The 18116-nt window shown below is 40.5% G+C and overlaps 1 long non-coding RNA gene across 1 annotated transcript; it reads left to right on the top strand.

Annotated features, from left to right (window-relative positions):
- Positions 1–2847: 2847 nt before the first annotated feature.
- LOC309530947 lies at positions 2848–10284 on the top strand. Its single transcript, XR_014218984.1, has 3 exons — positions 2848–2965; positions 9487–9544; positions 10001–10284. It is a non-coding gene; the product is annotated as an uncharacterized lncRNA (long non-coding RNA).
- The last annotated feature ends 7832 nt before the right edge of the window (positions 10285–18116 follow it).

Below are 18116 nucleotides of genomic sequence, written 5' to 3' on the forward strand. Positions count from 1 at the left end.
GTCTTGTTCTGTGGATTCTCCTGTTCCTCCAGAGAGTACAGAATGGAGTACAGATAAAGCTTAGGACTTTCTATCCATGACCCTTGAATTGGAGCCATATTTCCTATCTCTAGGCCACACCGCTCACTTGCTCTCTTCATGAACTCTTGCATATCTGTAAAGTAAACTGAACTATGGTGATGTAAACAATAGTAGTAGAGCTCTGACCATTCTTATGTGTGTACATAACACTTTTGGGGTTCCGAAGTTTTATGTTTTTCTTTTTTACAGTATAGTGATTTTGAGATTGCTCCCATTGTTAAGAAGCAGGGGAAATGCCCAGTGAAGTGTATAAAGTTATTTTAATCACTGTGGTGTTCTGAAAGGTGTCATGTTATCTTTAGATGATCGGGGAAAGCCTAATCCTTCAGCTTAAGGAAACATTAGGTACTTGGCACTTCTTTTCAAGATCTCAGCTTGTTTTCTGCTGCAAGTTAGTATTAAATTAAATCGCCAAGCATTCTCAGGGCTGACAAGCAGAAGCAGAAGAAAGAAGAGGCTATGAAATCTCCAAGCTTTTACTTGTATCCCCCCACTCCCCCAGTGACTAATTTGCAGGGTACACTTGCTACTTTCAGGGTCAAATTACACATTTGGAAGTGATCTGAAGGCTGCCCTGTTTGGGGAAGTTTTTAATATTTGATGAATTATTGTATAATATTTTGCTGGAAGCCGCCCAGAATGGCTGGGGAAATGCAGCCAGATGTGTGGGGTATAAATAAAGTATCACCACCATCTTCATCATCATCTGTCTTTTTGCCAGCCTGTGACATCTGGACTACTATACCATGCAGATTACCATAACAATCATGATTACTCTTATAAGTAATACCGTATTTTTCGCTCCATAAAACACACTTTTTTCCTCTAAGGGGAAATGTCTAAGGGGAAATGTCTGTGTGTCTTATGGAGCGAATGTGTGGTCCCTGGGGCTGGGGGGTGGGACCCGGGCTTCGCTCGCCAGACCCGGCAAGTGTGGGGAGCAGCGGAAAGGCTGCGCGCAGCCTTCCCGCTGCTCCCCGACCTGCTCTTTGGGGCTGGTGGTGGGGGGAAACAACGCTTCCCCCACTGCCAGCCCCGGGGAGCAGCGGGAAGGCTGCGTGCAGCCTTTCCGCTGCTCCCCGACCAGCTCTTTGGGTCGAGCAGCTCTGGGGTAGCCTGCGAAGCCTCCGCAGGGCAGCGGGGAGCCTTCATCCCGCTGCTCTGGGGAGGCTTCGTGCGGCTATCCCTGGCTTTTGTGGGAGGTGGGGGAAAGGACAGAGCGAGGCTCTCTCACTTCCCCCAGCTCCCGCAAAAGCCCCCAAGAACCATATATTTTTTTTCTTGAATTCCCCCCCCAAAAAAAGCAGGGGTGCCTTATGGTCAGGTGCACCTTATGGAGCGAAAAATACGGTATATTGATGAGACAATCCAAAGACAGCCGAATGGTGGCAGGGCAAGGTTGAACCACTGCTGCACCTGCCAACCCATTGCTCACCCTGGCCAGGGTGGGAAGTGAGTGGAAGCAAACTGCTGTGCCAGCACAGAGCTGGTGCAGCGATTGCACCTAGCTCAGACCTGACGCCATCAAGTGACAGCAGTGGAGGCAGCTAAGATACCGATGGCTCCCAAAGCCAGCTTAATCTCTCCCTACCCCAGTACTTCCTGTTTTGAGGCTTCCTGCAAGCGGAGGCCTGTGGAGGCTGGCAGGGCTTGGCACAGGGCCACTTTTGTGCAAAGGGGGTTTGGATTGTAGCTTCATGTACTCTCATTAACATTGCCATATTTTGCATGATTAATATATCATCTGTATTTTTGGTTCTTAATCATTTTATTGCTTTATATTATGTTTTAATTCTTTTTGTTTTGTGAGATGCCCAGAGAAAATATATTATGGGGTGGCGATATAAATTCATCTAATAAACAAGATGTCATTTGACTGTTCCCCACCCACAGCCATTCCACCTGACTGCAACAGAAGGAAAAGTGAGTCAGCCAGACTCCTTCCATCAGTTTGGACCATATGTCTCCTCTTCTCTACAGTACCTGAATTTGCTTCCTTTCCTTTCCCCTTCCTCACCTACTTCTTTTAAGCCATTTATTTGTGGACTGTCTCAAGGGCATTCTAAGAACTGGGAAAATATAGGGGGAGGGAGAGATTTGGGGCATGTAATTTCAGATTTCTGACATTCCCAGATGAGGATGGGTAAGTGCAGCAGACAGAATGAACTGAGGACACAATCCTCTCACATGAAATTCTGATTCTCAGTTGGGTTCGTGGTTGCTCCTCCCTTTCCCCAATAGGTATTGCTGGGCTCGCTGTTGTTGTCAGTTAATGATATTGTTCCCTGCCAGCCCTTGTTATGGATGAGTGAGATATTTATCTCACAGACCCATAGTACAAACTGAAAGCACTGTAACTCAACTGCTGTGCCACTGTGGCAAGTTTGCTAGGCTATGTCATAAACTGTCTTTCAAAAATTTGGGATCTGATCCCATGTGAATTACTTTTCGGTCCCATTGACATTGGTGAAACTCTACATTCTTAACTCCAAGTATTTTAGCTGAGTAGTAAATTGTGCTGTCAATCTATTTCATGGAAGAGTATTGGTGAAGAGAAATGGATTCAACAGCAAACTGGAGCTTACACAAGGAACACAGATGGTCTTGAAAAAATTTTTACATTACCTCTGAGTCTTCAAAGTACAGCCATGATTCCACAAACGCACTTTGTTCTACTCACGATTAAACACATATGGTAACAAAAGGTATTAAGATATTTTTTTTCTGACATAGGAAATCATACTCTGCTTTACTATTGCGGTAATAACAACTGGTCTCAAGGGTATGAAGATTGCTTGGCTTAGACACTAACCAGATGCAGTGATATCAAGCCCAGAAAACACACTGGAGTAGTATTGCCAAAATGCTCAACAATGGGTTTTAGGTAATGCAATATATATGCAATGTGTGTTAAAATGCTGGAGTCTGCATGATGCAGGCATTGTTTAGACACTTTGAGGAAATGATAAGATTGTATCTAACTGAATTACAGAAATTATGTGGGAAAACAGTTGGGGAAAAGTGGTTTTATGCACATGGAACCATGGAGTCTCACTTCAAACAGCTATATGGTATATTCTGCTATTCATCAGAAGGATATTCTGCTATTGTCAGATGCAGAGTATTAATATTTTTATCTAAAACAATTTCATAGATCATTTACAGCAGAGAAAGAGCCAGTGGGGCCAGATGGTCCAACAGAAGTAATTAATCATGTTACCATTAGAGCACAGGTCAGACAAATAGTAGTTTCCTTACTGTCCCAACAAAACTCCTAGGAATGAAAGACTCTGGGTTGGTCCATATGCTTACTCTAGTAGTAGATGACATGGTCAGGTGATTCTGCTTACCTAACCTATGGATAGTCATGTCACTGCTCACAAGAAGATATACAGTGAAGGGAGAAGCAGTGTTGAGGTTGGCATGGTGCAAACTCACCGGCTGAGAAAATCCAGTGCTCTTGCTGGTGTGTTTGCATTGCCCTGACCTCATCAAAACTTCTCCCTTCACCCTCCCAGTAAGCAGCAGTGATGTGACCAACCAGAGGTCAGGTGAGCAGGTCATCCACTAGTGGTTTACTCTCTTCCTTGCTGACCACTTTCTTTCTTCGTTTGCAATAACACACACACACACACACACTCTTTCTTCCAACGTGGAACCCAAAGTGGTAAACATGTCATTCTCAGATGGCTTTCCATGTAAGAACAGACCAGATCAGATCTGCTTATCTCAAGCAGGGTTCTGGCCCCCTGTGCCTTCAAACAGTACCGTGGACTGTACTTGCAACAAAAGTCCCCCCCCCTCCAGTCAATCACCACATACACAAGTCAAAATTTTGCTCATTATTGACACATCCATGTTCACAAATGAGCAAATAAAATGTTGGTGTGTGACCAAGTCCACTAGCATGCATAGATTCTGTAGCAGCTGGGATGGTGGGGCAGAGCTACTGAGCTGCCTTCCCAAAACTGGTGGCACTGTAGCTTACCTGGATGGGAAGGGGGTGCAGAGGAGCAGCAAAATATGAAAATAGAATTTCTAATATTCTCTGTCTTGTCATAAGGCGCTTTTACAGAGCAGTTTACTCTGGACTCAATGCAACTCATATACTGTATGCCAGTTTTTCTCAGGTCAGAATCCGCATGGTATCACCCTCATCAAAATGCATTCCATATTTTGCCTCCTGCCCTAAATTTAATCTAGATTCACCATTTCCACAGGTTTCTTTCTTTCTTTATTGGCTTTTCTGTGGAAATGGGAAATCTGGATTATTTGGGCAAATAATAAGTGGCAGCACTTTGGTAAGGATGTCACTGTGCTGATGCAGTGATAAATGGCTTTGTGGAAGTTCCCAAATGCTCATAACTGCAGTTATATTGACTGATATTTCTGAAGACATTGTGTGCTGCTGTTCTATCATAACTCTGCATGAGAATTACAATAAAAATGCAAACTTATAACAAGAAAAACTGTGTTATCAGTCAAGAATCACCAAACCCAAAATATTTCTGTTGGTGCAAAACATACATTGCATATCTAGTCTACATAATTTATTTTCAGACCACCTTGCATTTCCACCTCTCAGAGTCTGAATCCATGAAAGGTTTATCATTATTATTCTTTCTGTTTCCTGAGGCAATACAATTTTCTCTTCACACCACCAAATGTAGCTTTTAATTAAATCAAGACCTCGAGCAGAGCAATAACACTAGACACGTGTAAACTATTTGAATGGCAAATGCAAGTGTTCTGTACTTTCCATTTGCTGCTGGTTGAGGAAAAACAACAACACTTTCCTTTTAAATGCTGGCAATGCACATCCCTCCATATGCATAATGTGCAAAAGGAAAAGCCACATATGTCTGGGTTCAATAGGTCTGAGCTCACTTTTTTTTGTGGCAGAGCCAAGCCACATATACGTGAAATACAATGTGTACAGATTTTTGCCCAGTATTGATTCCAGCCGTAGGGTAATGATACTTATAAAACTGTAGCTGTCTAATAAGAAATGTATTAAGAACCCTTTCTAGGTTCCCGCATGGTCATAGCAGCTCACAAATGTCTAAGCTTAAATCTACACCATACTTTAAGAAGGAAAATCCAGACAGCTATTTTTTTTCTTCAGGCTGTAATGGAAATGTTTTAGCAATATATGCAAAACTGGTGTGTGTCCCAGTTTCAGAATGAAAAATTCAAAGGAAATCCAATTCTTCCATTCATTTCAGTCCAAATCATTAACTGCTTCATGTTCTATGACAGAAAAGGGAGATTTCAAGCCCAGGGGCCAAATGCCTTCCAGGTTTCACTATTCAGTCCCTAGAAGTCTCCTTAGGCCCACAACCCTCCCAAGCCCGGCATCAAGCATTTTTGCCTGACTGGAATGGGCCATTTATGCTCCTTGCATAAGTGAGCAGAAACTATTGTACTGTACAAAGGTACATTCATTGATCTTCCCACTTTTGCCTGTGGCCCCACTCTTCACTAGCATGTGGCCCTCAGAAGGTTGATCTGAATGGAATGTGGTCCTTAGAGCTAGAAAAGGTTTTCCTCTGGCACAAACCATGATCTCTCTGTGTGTTTGTGGGATTCTAGTATCTGAACTAACCACACCATCCTGCTTTCCTTCACCATCCCTGAAACCATTTACGACAACTTTTTGCAGTATAATTACCCGCAATGGTAGCATAGGAAGCTCAGGGCAAGATACATACAAGGGCGTATTGCAATAGCAACCATGAAGATCCTACTTTTTTTGAGATTCCCTATTATATTGGATAGTTGTTTAAAAGGAGGAGGAGGAGGAGAAAGCTCTTTCCAGTTTTTGAATGTTACACTGTTGCTGAGAGGCTGATACAAATTGGCACTCATAGAGTATCACTTGGATGAGGTAAGTGGCTTTTTCTGCTCTCTTCCATTTCTTGAAAGGATAACACTGAGCGCATGGTTGAGAGGCCCTAGCTATGCTTTAAGGAAGGGTGTGTTTAAGCTCTCTAGGCCCAGTTTCTGAGGCAAGATGTCTAGGCAATAGAATCATTCTGCTCATAAAATGGGCAATCTGGAAACATCACCTGTCCAGCCTGATCCCATTTCCAATAATAGGTGAAGTCAAGACCCATTATCCTTAAAAGAAGGGGGGAAAGGAACGTTGATTCATGTTTCCTCGACTCCTGTTTCCACTTTAATGTCTGAGGTGAGATTTCTGGATTTTACTTGGAAGTCATTTGTCCATTCCCCCCACCCCACCCCCATTTTTGCTTCTTAGTAATGTATTGTATAGTAGTTTATTTATTTATACTTAAGGTTATTTAGAAGCCAAATTTCGACCATAAATGGCCTCAGAGCTGCATCCATGATAATTAAAAGAATGAAACAAACATAAAACACATTTAAAATTAATTTATCAACACATCTGAAGTCTAAAACAACATGAAGAATAAAACAGTGTGGACTAATCTTTAGAGTATAGCAAGATTTTCTAACTTATATAATTTAGCATGGGTTATTTATAAAAAGACAGGACATTTCTACCAGATTTTTTTCCCTAGTAAAAAAAAAAGCTTTGTGGAACTGCATATGATTACATTTGATCTGATACGGAACACAATTCTTCTATGATTACATTTGATCTTATGTGGAACACAATTCTTCTATGAAGCCATGGCCTGGTTCACATACAATGCTAAACCAAATCATGGCTAAGTGTGAATGTGGGAATGTGCAGGTTCTTACAGCAAAAATTGTGGCCATTTCACTCCTCCCCAGTCTTGTGGCTGTTTTCCTACTCAGAGCTAAGATGATTTGGCTTTGTGTTATGCCTGAAACCAGGCTCATGGGTTCTCTCGCTCAAGACATATTATGAGCTTAGTTTTGTCCTTAGTTTACTGCTCTAAAGGCTACAAACCATGAGCCTGGGTTCGATGCAATATTAAACCAAACCATAGCTTAGTTCCTGGAAGCACAACAGAACTGAGGGAGAAGGGAAAACTGTCACAATTTTTGCTATCGAGTACAAGCATGCTCACATGTTCATACTTCACCATGGTTAATGATAAAAGATAAACATTATGTTCTGAGGTCCACAGCTATAATTCACTTTCCTTGTGCATCTTCAGATATCTGTCCTCGATTTCTTTATAAAAAAGGGTTTAGTCGAATGAATGGATGAATTAAATGTCCTGCCAACTTAAAAACAGTAACACTGTGCCATTTCCATTCAATTAATTTCCTAAACATATTGTTAGAAGCAGAGCTTTACCAAATATTGGCTACCCATGCCTGTACAAAAAACTGTCTGACTGCTAATTTAATCAGGAATTATTTTCCTTCAGGCCAGTCTGTGTGAATGGTGCTGGACACAGTAAGGACAAATACCAAACCGAGCCTTGAAACATATTGTTTCTGAAATGTATTACTGTCCTTTGTCTGTGTTCATTCAGGCTGGATGTTTTCCTGAGAAAATTTCCCTGCGCCTCCTTTCCCCCCAGGTCACTTATAGACCCATTGAGTTGTTTGACTTCCTGCTGGTGTGAGACAAATATCTAGGGAGTCCTTCCAATTGGAAACCATATTCTACATTGCTCAACTTTTCTCACACCCCCTCAGTCCCTTTCCTTAGGTCTACTGTCCAAGCAGTACTATAATTATGAGTACAGGGCAAACAAGCACTCCTTTTTAAAGTTAACAGGTTTATCCCTCTGGTTTCTGTCCCTAGCTAACAGGCTCTCAGTATGGAACCAGTGAGCTATCTAGAGATATGGTTGCTGCTGAGTTATAATCATCACATAAGACCTGGAACATTAACCTATCCTGAAATGTTAGCAATGTCTTGATTTTGATCCACCGCTATCACCTGTGGCCCAGAGGATAGCTCTCGAAAGCTGTCAACCCACTTTGGCTCCTGCACTAAGTTCTGTCACAGGATTGGGACAGTATGAGATTAATCTGAAGGGGTTAGAGTTGATATGTAGACATGCCATTAGATTTACTGCATAAGACTTGTTTCTTTACCCCAAAGCATGCCTGAATGGCCGTTTCCCACTGTTCCCAGATCAATACCACAGAAGATGGATGGGAATATGTAGTGTCTCTGAAGAGAAGGGAAAATACTGTGGGGTCACTTCTATGCTCACCTCAGAAAGCCAGGCTATTGTTCTAGATACATGATGGAGTCTCTGTGAGCCATGTGGGCTTGCTAAAGTGTTTAACCTAATCCCCTAAACTGGGGATTTCTGTCTACTATATGTCAGCTCCCTACAAAAGCACTTTTCTTCACTTTTACTCATTCAAAGAAGTAAAGCTGAACCTCCTTGCTGAGGTGCAATTGTAAATGCGGTGCAAATAGACCTCCAGAGGAATCTGGGTTGAGTGAATGGTAATGTCTTGTGCTGCTTATACAGCATATATTCCGCACAGTCTCCAATGCCATGTGCAAAGAGGTGATTTTGTTGGTTTCCCTTAATAGAGTCCTGACTAAGGAGGTGATTGCCTTTCAGGACAAACAGCTACAGCAACTATGGTGAAAGGTGATTAAAGAGTACTACACCGAGTAATGTTTTGGCCTTGATGTGGTGCCAGCTGGCATGGAAGCTGCAGAACAAACCTTTGCTTCACTTCTTTCCCTCCTGCTACTAAAATCTTATCAGTCTCTCTCTTTTTGCCTCAAGAAAGGCATTTTTGCAGATGTTTCAGGGAGGATACAATTAGCCCTTTTCTATTGTATTTGTAGGGACGTTAGGGCTTCTTTCCGGAATGAAATAACACTGCTTCTCTCAGGACTATTACTCAGCCAGAGAGAAGAGTGTTCTGTAGGAGCTTGTTTGATGGTTTTGCAAAAGGATGAATGAAAATGTTTAAAACAGAGTTGGGGCTGGGCACCCTCATGATTCAAGAGACCTCACATTGCAATTGGGCCATGCCACTCTCATAAAACAAATTGAGATCCATGTGACATCTTCTGTCTTTCCTTTTTCAAACTGCAGAAAGTCTGTCTTTTTCCAGAACAGAAATGTGACTTCAATTGCCAGAGGTGGAGCTGCCTGTAGGACTATACTGTAATCTTTTTTAAAAAGATTAGGATGGGTGGGGATGAAGTGGACAGAGGCATAAAGTTATCACAGCTCAGCACATGTCCACTGTAACACTTATGGTACACATCATTTTATGACTTTGGTTATTATTATTATTTAAATAAATTATTTAATTTTAAAAAATCCACACACAAATGATTAAACATGATTCTGGTAACCATCATTTTAGCAACATGGTTCAAGACAGTGACTGGAAAGCATGTTTTAGAAAGAAAGAAAGAAAGAAAGAAAGAAAGAAAGAAAGAAAGGAAGGAAGGAAGGAAGGAAGGAAGGAAGGAAGGAAGGAGAATCATAATGGTGTAATACTTGTCTTTCATAGGAAAGCTGCCTCACGGACAGTAGCTGAAGAGTGAAACCATGGAAGACCAGGAAGAAAGGTAGGAAATCTGTTATTTCATTTCTTGATAGTAGAAGAAGAAGAAGAAGAAGAAGAGTTTGGATTTGATATCCCGCCTTTCACTCCCCTTCAGGAGTCTCAAAGCGGCTAACATTCTCCTTTCCCTTCCTCCCCCACAACAAACACTCTGTGAGGTGAGTGGGGCTGAGAGACTTCACAGAAGTGTGACTGGCCCAAGGTCACCCAGCAGCTGCAGGTGGAGGAGCGGAGACGCGAACCCGGTTTCCCAGATTACGTGACTACCGCTCTTAACCACTACACCACACAGGCTCTTTAACTTTAATGTGACTGAACCATACAAATCTTCTGTCACTTGCTTCGAAAACCTCTTTGGGTTATAAAGCAGGATACATGTGTTCTAAATAAATTAATAAAATGTCTTGCTATCACAGTTACTGAAAGACAATGGATGCTGATTTCCCTTTTTGCATTGTAGAAGCAAGATGCCCACTGGTGCTTGTGGATTTGATGGAATGTGGATTGTGAAACCTGTTTTCTGGATCTTACGTACTCTACAAAGTCATGTGCAAGACTTGGATCTATAAATGTTACCATAATAGACTGCAAAAGAGGTGGTTTAATAAAAGCAAATTGAAGTTGTGGCTTACGCTTTAAGGCAGCCAAGCCAGGTGATTCCCTTTTGGCATGCTTTGATTGCAAAACTGTATGCATTTTTTATTGTAAAGAAATGTTATAAAGGTGTCATAACCACTTCCAAAATATTATGAGTGCTGGCTGTAAGCTACTGAGGTGTTTCTCAAGACTGTGAGTGAGATTTTCTCTAAAATTCAGTCAGGATTTTGTTCAGTTGGGATATTGTTTGTTCTTTTTTAAAAAAACAAAACAAAAAACAAAAACCCGTGCTTAAATTGGATGCTTATACTTTGAAGGAAAAGCAGCCACGTGGGACCTGATCTGAAAAGCATTCTTTTTTTAAAAAAATCATTTTTAATTTTTTAACAGTGTTCTATGCATTTAAATCATTTTCAATTTTTTACACATCTGAGATTACTTGAATCCCTGGACTTCCCCCCACCCCCACCCCCTGGTTTACAATATTTATCTGTTCTTTCTGCTGCATCTAATTCCATTTTTCAAATTCATTTTATATCCATTTTTAACTTTAGCCTTATTACATTATAAGTGTTATAACAAACCTGCTAATGTTTTTAATATCTACAGTGATCTTTAGGGTACTCTATAAAATTTTCCAACTCTTTACTGAATTTCTTATCAAACTGGTATCTGATCTTCACAGTCATTTTTGCCATTTTGGCATAGTCCATCATCTTAGTTATCCATTCTTCTTTGGTTGGGACTTTCTCTTCTTTCCATCTCTGGGCAAAAAAGCGTTCTTGCAGCTGTCAATGCATACATAAGCAGTCTTTTCAAGTCCTTTGGTATTTCATCTCCTATTATTCCTAATAAGAAAGCTTCTTATTGACAAAAGTTATCTTAAACATTTTTTTCAATTCATTATATATCATTTCCCAGAATTCTTTTGTTATTTTGCATGTCCACCACATGTGGTAGAACGTACCTTCTTTTTCCTTACACTTCCAGCATAAATTGGTAGTGTTTCTATACATTTTTTGCTAATCTTATAGGCAGTGCCTTTTCACTTAAAAAAATGTTTGGGGGTACTCTCATTTTCCTACTCATATTGAAATATTGACCCTCAATGAGGCCAAACTTAGATTCACAAAATGTTCAGGGGTATGCGTACCCCTACATACCTCCAGAAAAAAGCACTGCTTATAGGAATCATTTTCATATAGTTCTCTTTCAATGTACAACAAGCCGATCTGAAAAGCATTCTTGATCCAGAAATGGGGGGGGGGCGCAATATTGCTGTTTTCCCCTCAAAATAAAGGTAGCCAGTTTAAGCCATTTCATAATATGTAGGTTTTGGGTTTTCAAGTTGCTTTGTATCCAGGGTGAGGGCCAAATGCAGCCCTTTGGACTTTTCCAGCCAGCCATGGCAGGCCCTGCTCCATGCCCTCTTGGAGTACTTCTGCCTGGCTGAAATTTATCCTTCAACTGATAATGCCTCTTGTTTGCCTGGAGTGATGTTTGCTTAGAAACCTCTAAGCTTTGCCAGAGTTGCTCCATTGGCATTTGGCCCCATGAGGCAATGTGGCCCTAAGGCTGAAAAACATTTTCCCACCCCTCTTTTACATCTTCATTTGGAGCTACGCTGTATATCAAACTGCAAGATAACACCAGGCTGTCAAATTTCAAGATAAGAGGGCTTTGAATCCTTGTGAGCTTTTGTTACAGCCAAATAAAATTCATTCATTTATTTAACGACAATTATGCACTACTTGGTTGTAAAAAGAAAAGAAAACCCCCTCTAAGTGGTTTACAACTTTGTAAAATAAGCATTAAGAGCAACCAACAACAACCAAAACCCAGAAGTGATAGAAAAGCAGGAAGAAGTTTGCACTCCCCTTGTTCCACTCTCATCCATCAGAGTGTTTTGGAAATTTTCTGTTTTCAAATATAGCAATTGTGAATGCTTATTATCTATAAGGAAAAGCCTGACTATTTCTTTATGGTTTATCCCTATTTGTCCCTATATGCATTTTTCATGATGTGTAATTAGTTTTCAAGCAGACGAAAATTTGTCCACCTACTGGATAAGTGTACCTGCCTCAAGTGGCAAGTTCCTGTCAAAATGGTGGCTCTTTGCCCAGGGAAACAAATTAGTCATATTTCTTCTCAAGAATTCTGGAGAGTTTTCAAGCATTCATTAGTCTGCCTATCCTTTGAATAGCTCTGGCTCTAATTCTCTTACTCTCTAGACAGGACATAGAAACCCTAGAATGATTTGGTTTAATTTAATGAACTCCTGGAGAGGTGAAACAGTTGCCCTCAGTCCCATCTGGTTTCAGGGTAATGAAGGAAGAAATCTGACTGGGATTCCATCTTCAGATTTGTGGATGAACGGCTAGAATGTAGCAGTCCTCTCAAATGTTACTGGTTTTCTAGTTAAAGTAACACTGTTTTGATTTGGAAAACTGACCATAATATAACATTGTTTAAATGTGGGCAATAATGTGGGCAGCTTTGAATGGGAAAAGATGGGTCAAAGGCCTCCTTTTTTATTTCATTAATTCATCCAATCAATCAGTGCTTTTTTCTGGGGGGACACATACCCCTAAACATTTTGTGAATACAAATTTAATAAATACTACTACTACTACTACTACTACTACTACTACTACTACTACTAAAGAATAGCAATCTAGAGTCATGGCCCAACTATCAAGAAGGCCGGATCTCTCATCACCACCTGCTTAACCTTTGCAGATAAGAACATCTTAAATGGGATTTATTCAGATGATGTCAGTGCATGTTCAGACCTGTGAATACGCAAATGGTCCCTGAAAAACCTGGGCTTTATAGGTTAAAATTAGTACTGTGCTGAAAAATTATCCCACTTTTCTTTGTTTCTTTACCACTGGAAGTTATCAATGGGAGAGGAATTTTTTTGGTAAAATTCTCATGGGTAGTGCAGAGCTTTCTTGTGCCTGCCTTGCTTTCAAAGTGGCCAAGATAAGCGTTCTTTCTTTCATTCTGCAAATAATCTCTCTAGTGATCTGCACTCTGCAGCCTTCCTGGCTGCATGCCTTTACTTTTTTTAAAAAAATAAAAAATCCATGTCATTTTCAGCTGCTGATTGTTGTTATTTTTCTTTTAAGTGAAACTTTCTTACTTTTAAATAAATGAATGTAGAAAGTTTTTCTTTGAAGGTTAAAAAGAATGGACTTCCCATAAAAACAGCATCAGCAAGTGCACTGATCTCAAGCATAAGGTAGCTGGCCTGTCCAGCTTTCCCATGCTTGAAATTTATGGAGTAACTCCTCCCATGTGACTTTTTCAGATTAGGAAGTGCAAGCAACCAGGGAGGCTGCAGGAGTGCTGCACAAATGCTAAACTGAAAGAGAGAGGGGAAAACACACATCATCCATAGCCACCTTGCAACAGTAAAGTCAGTTCAACCTTTCATCCCCCAAATCCTAAAGGCATTCTCAGGAAATTCTAAAGCATTCTGAGCATGAGTTACAAAAATAAAGCCTCTTTCACAGGGAAGCAACACTTTTGAGAAATTAGAGGATAGGTTTTGGCAGAGGACTAATTAAAACCAACACTGAGTCATGCTTAGAAACTTACGTTAACCCAGGTAGGCTGTTTCAAAAGTGATGTTACAGGCAACTGTAACTATCAGCAATCTAGCAGCTATATTTTTTATTTTTAAAAAAATCAAAGTTTGAGCCTTCAAAGCAGCCTCAAACATGACCCACTGCAGTAGAATACATACCAGCATGGTACCAGATTATGTATTTAGTGAGTACAGATCTTTGTTTCTCAGTTCTCACTACTACTTTGGATGTTACAATGCAAATTCTGCTAACTATCTCCACACTCATTTCTCCATTCCAAGGCCAAGGCTTGTATGTGATGTCTGAAGGTTTTGAGCATTGAGGTATGTGAGCTGTAGACATGACTTCGGCCTCTGCAATTTTCTTGTAGAGATCATTTCCAGACATAACAAGCGAGATCACCAGTCGGTTGCAGAAGAGACATCACAGAACGTCAATGTCTCATGTTCAGAATGTCAGAAGCCGCTCTCAGTCTCCAGTGGGATTAGCAACAACTTAGCTGGCAAGATTGCTTAAAGAGGAACAAAAACAAAGCCCCTTTGCATAGTTATAGCCTAGCGTCTCTGCCCTGTAATGTGAAACACAGTAATGTGTATTTATTACAAAATTGTTTAAACTTCCAGAGTTTATTAAACATAAATATATAATATTACCAAGGCATTATTTTGAAATGTTAATTATACCTTCTTTATGATTTCCCAGGGAGGCCCTGGTTACATTAATGTTAGGGGCAAAACAAAGAAGTTAAAATCTAAAGAGTGCTTATTGCTACAAGTAGCAGCATGACAAGAAACCTGCCTTTCACTAGAATGAAGTTCACCCTAGGCAATGGCTGTTAGGCTATCAAAGGGAAGAGTTCTATTGGGATGAGAGTTTAAGTATAACAAATTGCCGACAGGTTGAAATGCCACACAGGGATAGACTGTCCATTCAAAGAGCAGAAGCCTCACTTCTCCGACACATAAATGGGGAAAATGTCCATATAACATGCCATCAGGCCTCTTCGATTCAAGTTTGTGTCCCTGTGCAGGGAACCCAATGCATGTACATCCATATATACTTACACATATGTTTGGGAAGTGTTGTAGTTCTGAGATAGAACAACTGCATTGCATGCATAAGATCCCACGTTTAATCCCTGCCATCTCCAAGTAGGCCCTGCCTGAAACCCTGGGGAGTTGCTGCTGAGCTAGGTGGACCCAAGTGTCTCACTCAATAGTTTCCTTTGTACCTAGGATCCCTTCAAATCGACACCATTGCACATCAGGGAGTGGCATATTGGTGTCTAGGAAGTAGCAAGCTACACCATCCAGAAGCCCTGTTACACATCCAGTGCTCATTGGTACCAAATGACTGAACAGAGCTATTGTTAACTGTTTCGATGGTGTGACCACACTTGGAATACTGTAGACTATTCTGGTCACCTCACCTCAAAAAGGATATTGTATAGTTGGGAAAGGGCAAGTAAAATGTGAGAGAAGATGGATCAATGTTTGCAGCATTTAGGACTTTTTAGCTTAGCGAAAAGGCTCGTAAGAGGTGACATGATAGAAGTTTATAAATTATGTCTAGCATGGAGAAAATATACAGTGGTACCTCGGGTTAAGTGCTTAATTTGTTCCGGAAGTTGGTTCTTAACCTGAAACTTTTCTTAACCTGAAGCACCACTTTAGCTAATGGGGCCTCCCACTGTTGCCACACCACCAGAGCACGATTTCTGTTCTCATCCTGAAGCAAAGTTCTTAACCCGAGGTACTATTTCTGGGTTAGCGGAGTCTGTAACCTGGGGCATCTGTAACCTGAAGCATATGTAACCCGAGGTACCACTGTAGAGAAAAGTTTCACTTCTGGGCATCCAATGATGCTGAATGTTGGAAGATTCAAGACAGTCAAAAGGAAGTACTTCTTACCACAGTGCATGGAATTTGCTCCCTCAAGGGGATTAAACAAATTCATGTAGGATAAGACTATGAATGGCTGCTAACCACAGTAGCTGTATTCTACCTCCACTGTCAAAGGCAGTATGCTTCTGAACACCAGGTTCTCAAAGCCACAGGATAGGAGAGTGCTGGGCTCAGGTCCAGGCATCCGGTTGGCCATTGTGAGAATAGGATGCTGAACTAGATGGGCTGTTGGCTTGATCCAGCAGGCTGTGTGTGTGTGTGTGTGTGTGTGTGTGTGTGTAACAGCTTTCTAGAGCAATGGGGACTCCATGGCATTCAATATGTTGTTCAACTCCAACTCCTGTCAGCATGATTCAAGATGGTTATACTATCTGAGAGTAGTATCATTCATCTCAGGGTACTTTGGACATCAACGTGGGCTAATGACATCCTGCTGGGCAAGAATTTGAAATCATGGCCCACCACAAACAAAAAAGTGATATTAGTTGAGATGCAAGCTGGGAATCTTCAGCCTAAAAGATTGATAAGGTTTGACTTCATAATTGTTGCAATCTACCATAGTTAGTCATGTTGACACCACACTCTTGCATCAGCTGACAAGACGAGACAAGACACAATAGCTACAAATTGTGAGGCCAGATTATTTGCATGATAGACTACACTAAAAATAGGAAGCAGGAGGAAATCTAAGAAGCAGTGTTGACAATGGTCATGGTGGGAAGAAGGTTTGTAGTTTGACTCTTGCCAATTAATATTTAATTCCATGCCTCAGAAAACATAATCAAAGTTTTTATGCGTTCCAAATTGGTTTGGCCTGGAAGACTGTTGTGTGGTTTAAACACTAGCATGACTGTAAACACAAAGCAATGATGAACCATACTATGAGGAATTGGAAAAAGCTGTGTACTGGGATACCATCGAGTTTTCTGTTTACTGCCTTCTCTGGATTCCTTTTTTCTTTTTTCTTTAAAGATAAACAAATCCAGACATAGATCGGTCCCTTAGGTCTGTTTCTTGCACATAACAGAATGCAGGGAGCTGCCTTTTACACATAGATTTCTTTATTACTATTCTGTAGCATTTCAAATCCACAGAAGAGATAAACAGAGCAACAAATACTTAACCAGTTCAAAGTAAAAGCCTGTGCACTCTATCTGGGGTGACATTTGAGGCTGCTTCAGAATATACATTGAATGCAAAAAGCTGTAGCTAGAATGTAATTAAAGCACCTTACATGTGATGACAATGTGTGTGAGGAGCTGCATTGCCTGGGGATATACTACCTAGGTAGGTTCAAGTTTCTTGAACTGATTTACAAAGTCCTATTTTGGGACCAGATTCTCTAAGGGAGCACCTTCTTCCATATCACCTGGATTAGACACTGAGGTCAGCAAGTGAAGGCCTCTGTAATGTGTTACCACCTACAGAGGTCCATCTTGCAGAAACCAGGAGGAGGGCCTTTTCTTTTGTGGCACCCTCTCTATGGGACTAACTACCTCTGAGTTGTGAAAGGTGTTGATACTGATAATATTTCAGCACCTTCTGAAAACTCATTTTTTAGCAAACCTTTTCTGATAGTATCAGTTGATTCTAAATTTGTTGTGGTATGTTACTGCTGGGTTTTTTAATATCATAATTGTATATGTGTTGGTTTTAATTGCAATATATTTCTTCATTTATTTAACAAAATATTTATGTTCTGCAATCTCATAAAAATAGAAGAGTATAACAAATATCTATAGTATAAAACCACATTAAAGAAAAACAAACCACAGTTCACCAGCTAACTGTGACAGAAATATACCTTATGTGCAGTCTGCATAAGCCAGACAGCATAGAAAAGTTATCAGCAAACATTTAAAAATTAATACTGAAGTCACCTGCTGAATATCTATTGGCAGGGCATTCCACAGGACCAGGCCAATAACAATGAAGGATCAGTTTCGTGTTAACATTAGATGTGCCTTACCAATTTGGAGGACAACATAGTTGTTCCTACATGTGATATCAGTGCTATTTTGTTGTATGTTGTAGACCACTTTGGGAATTTAAAGAAAAGCAGTATAAAAATAGTTAGTTAGTTAGTTAGTTAGTTAGTTTGAATGAATGCTTTAGAAATTGCAGTCTAAAAGAATAAAACAAGAAAAATACTCTTAGTGGCACATTCTCAGATAGATAGATAGATAGATAGATAGATAGATAGATAGATAGACAGACAGACAGATATTTCTACTTAAAAATCATTGTCTTTGACTTCAGTGAGGCTTACTCCCAGGTAAGTAAATGTAGCTTTGAAGGAAAATATATAAAGCCACACTAAAACGCAATAACAGAATACTAGGTACTAAACCAAATCTGGAAGCCATGTCTCATATGAGCCCAGCTTCAAAAGAACCAGTGATAACTCATACCCTCCAGTGGCTTCACGGTTCCCTGAAACCATGTTCTACCTCTACCCTTGGAGGCAGTATGGTTCTGAATA

This window comes from Podarcis vaucheri (genome assembly GCF_965113315.1).
Source record: "Podarcis vaucheri genome assembly, chromosome: 4".
Lineage (NCBI taxonomy): Eukaryota > Metazoa > Chordata > Lepidosauria > Squamata > Lacertidae > Podarcis > Podarcis vaucheri.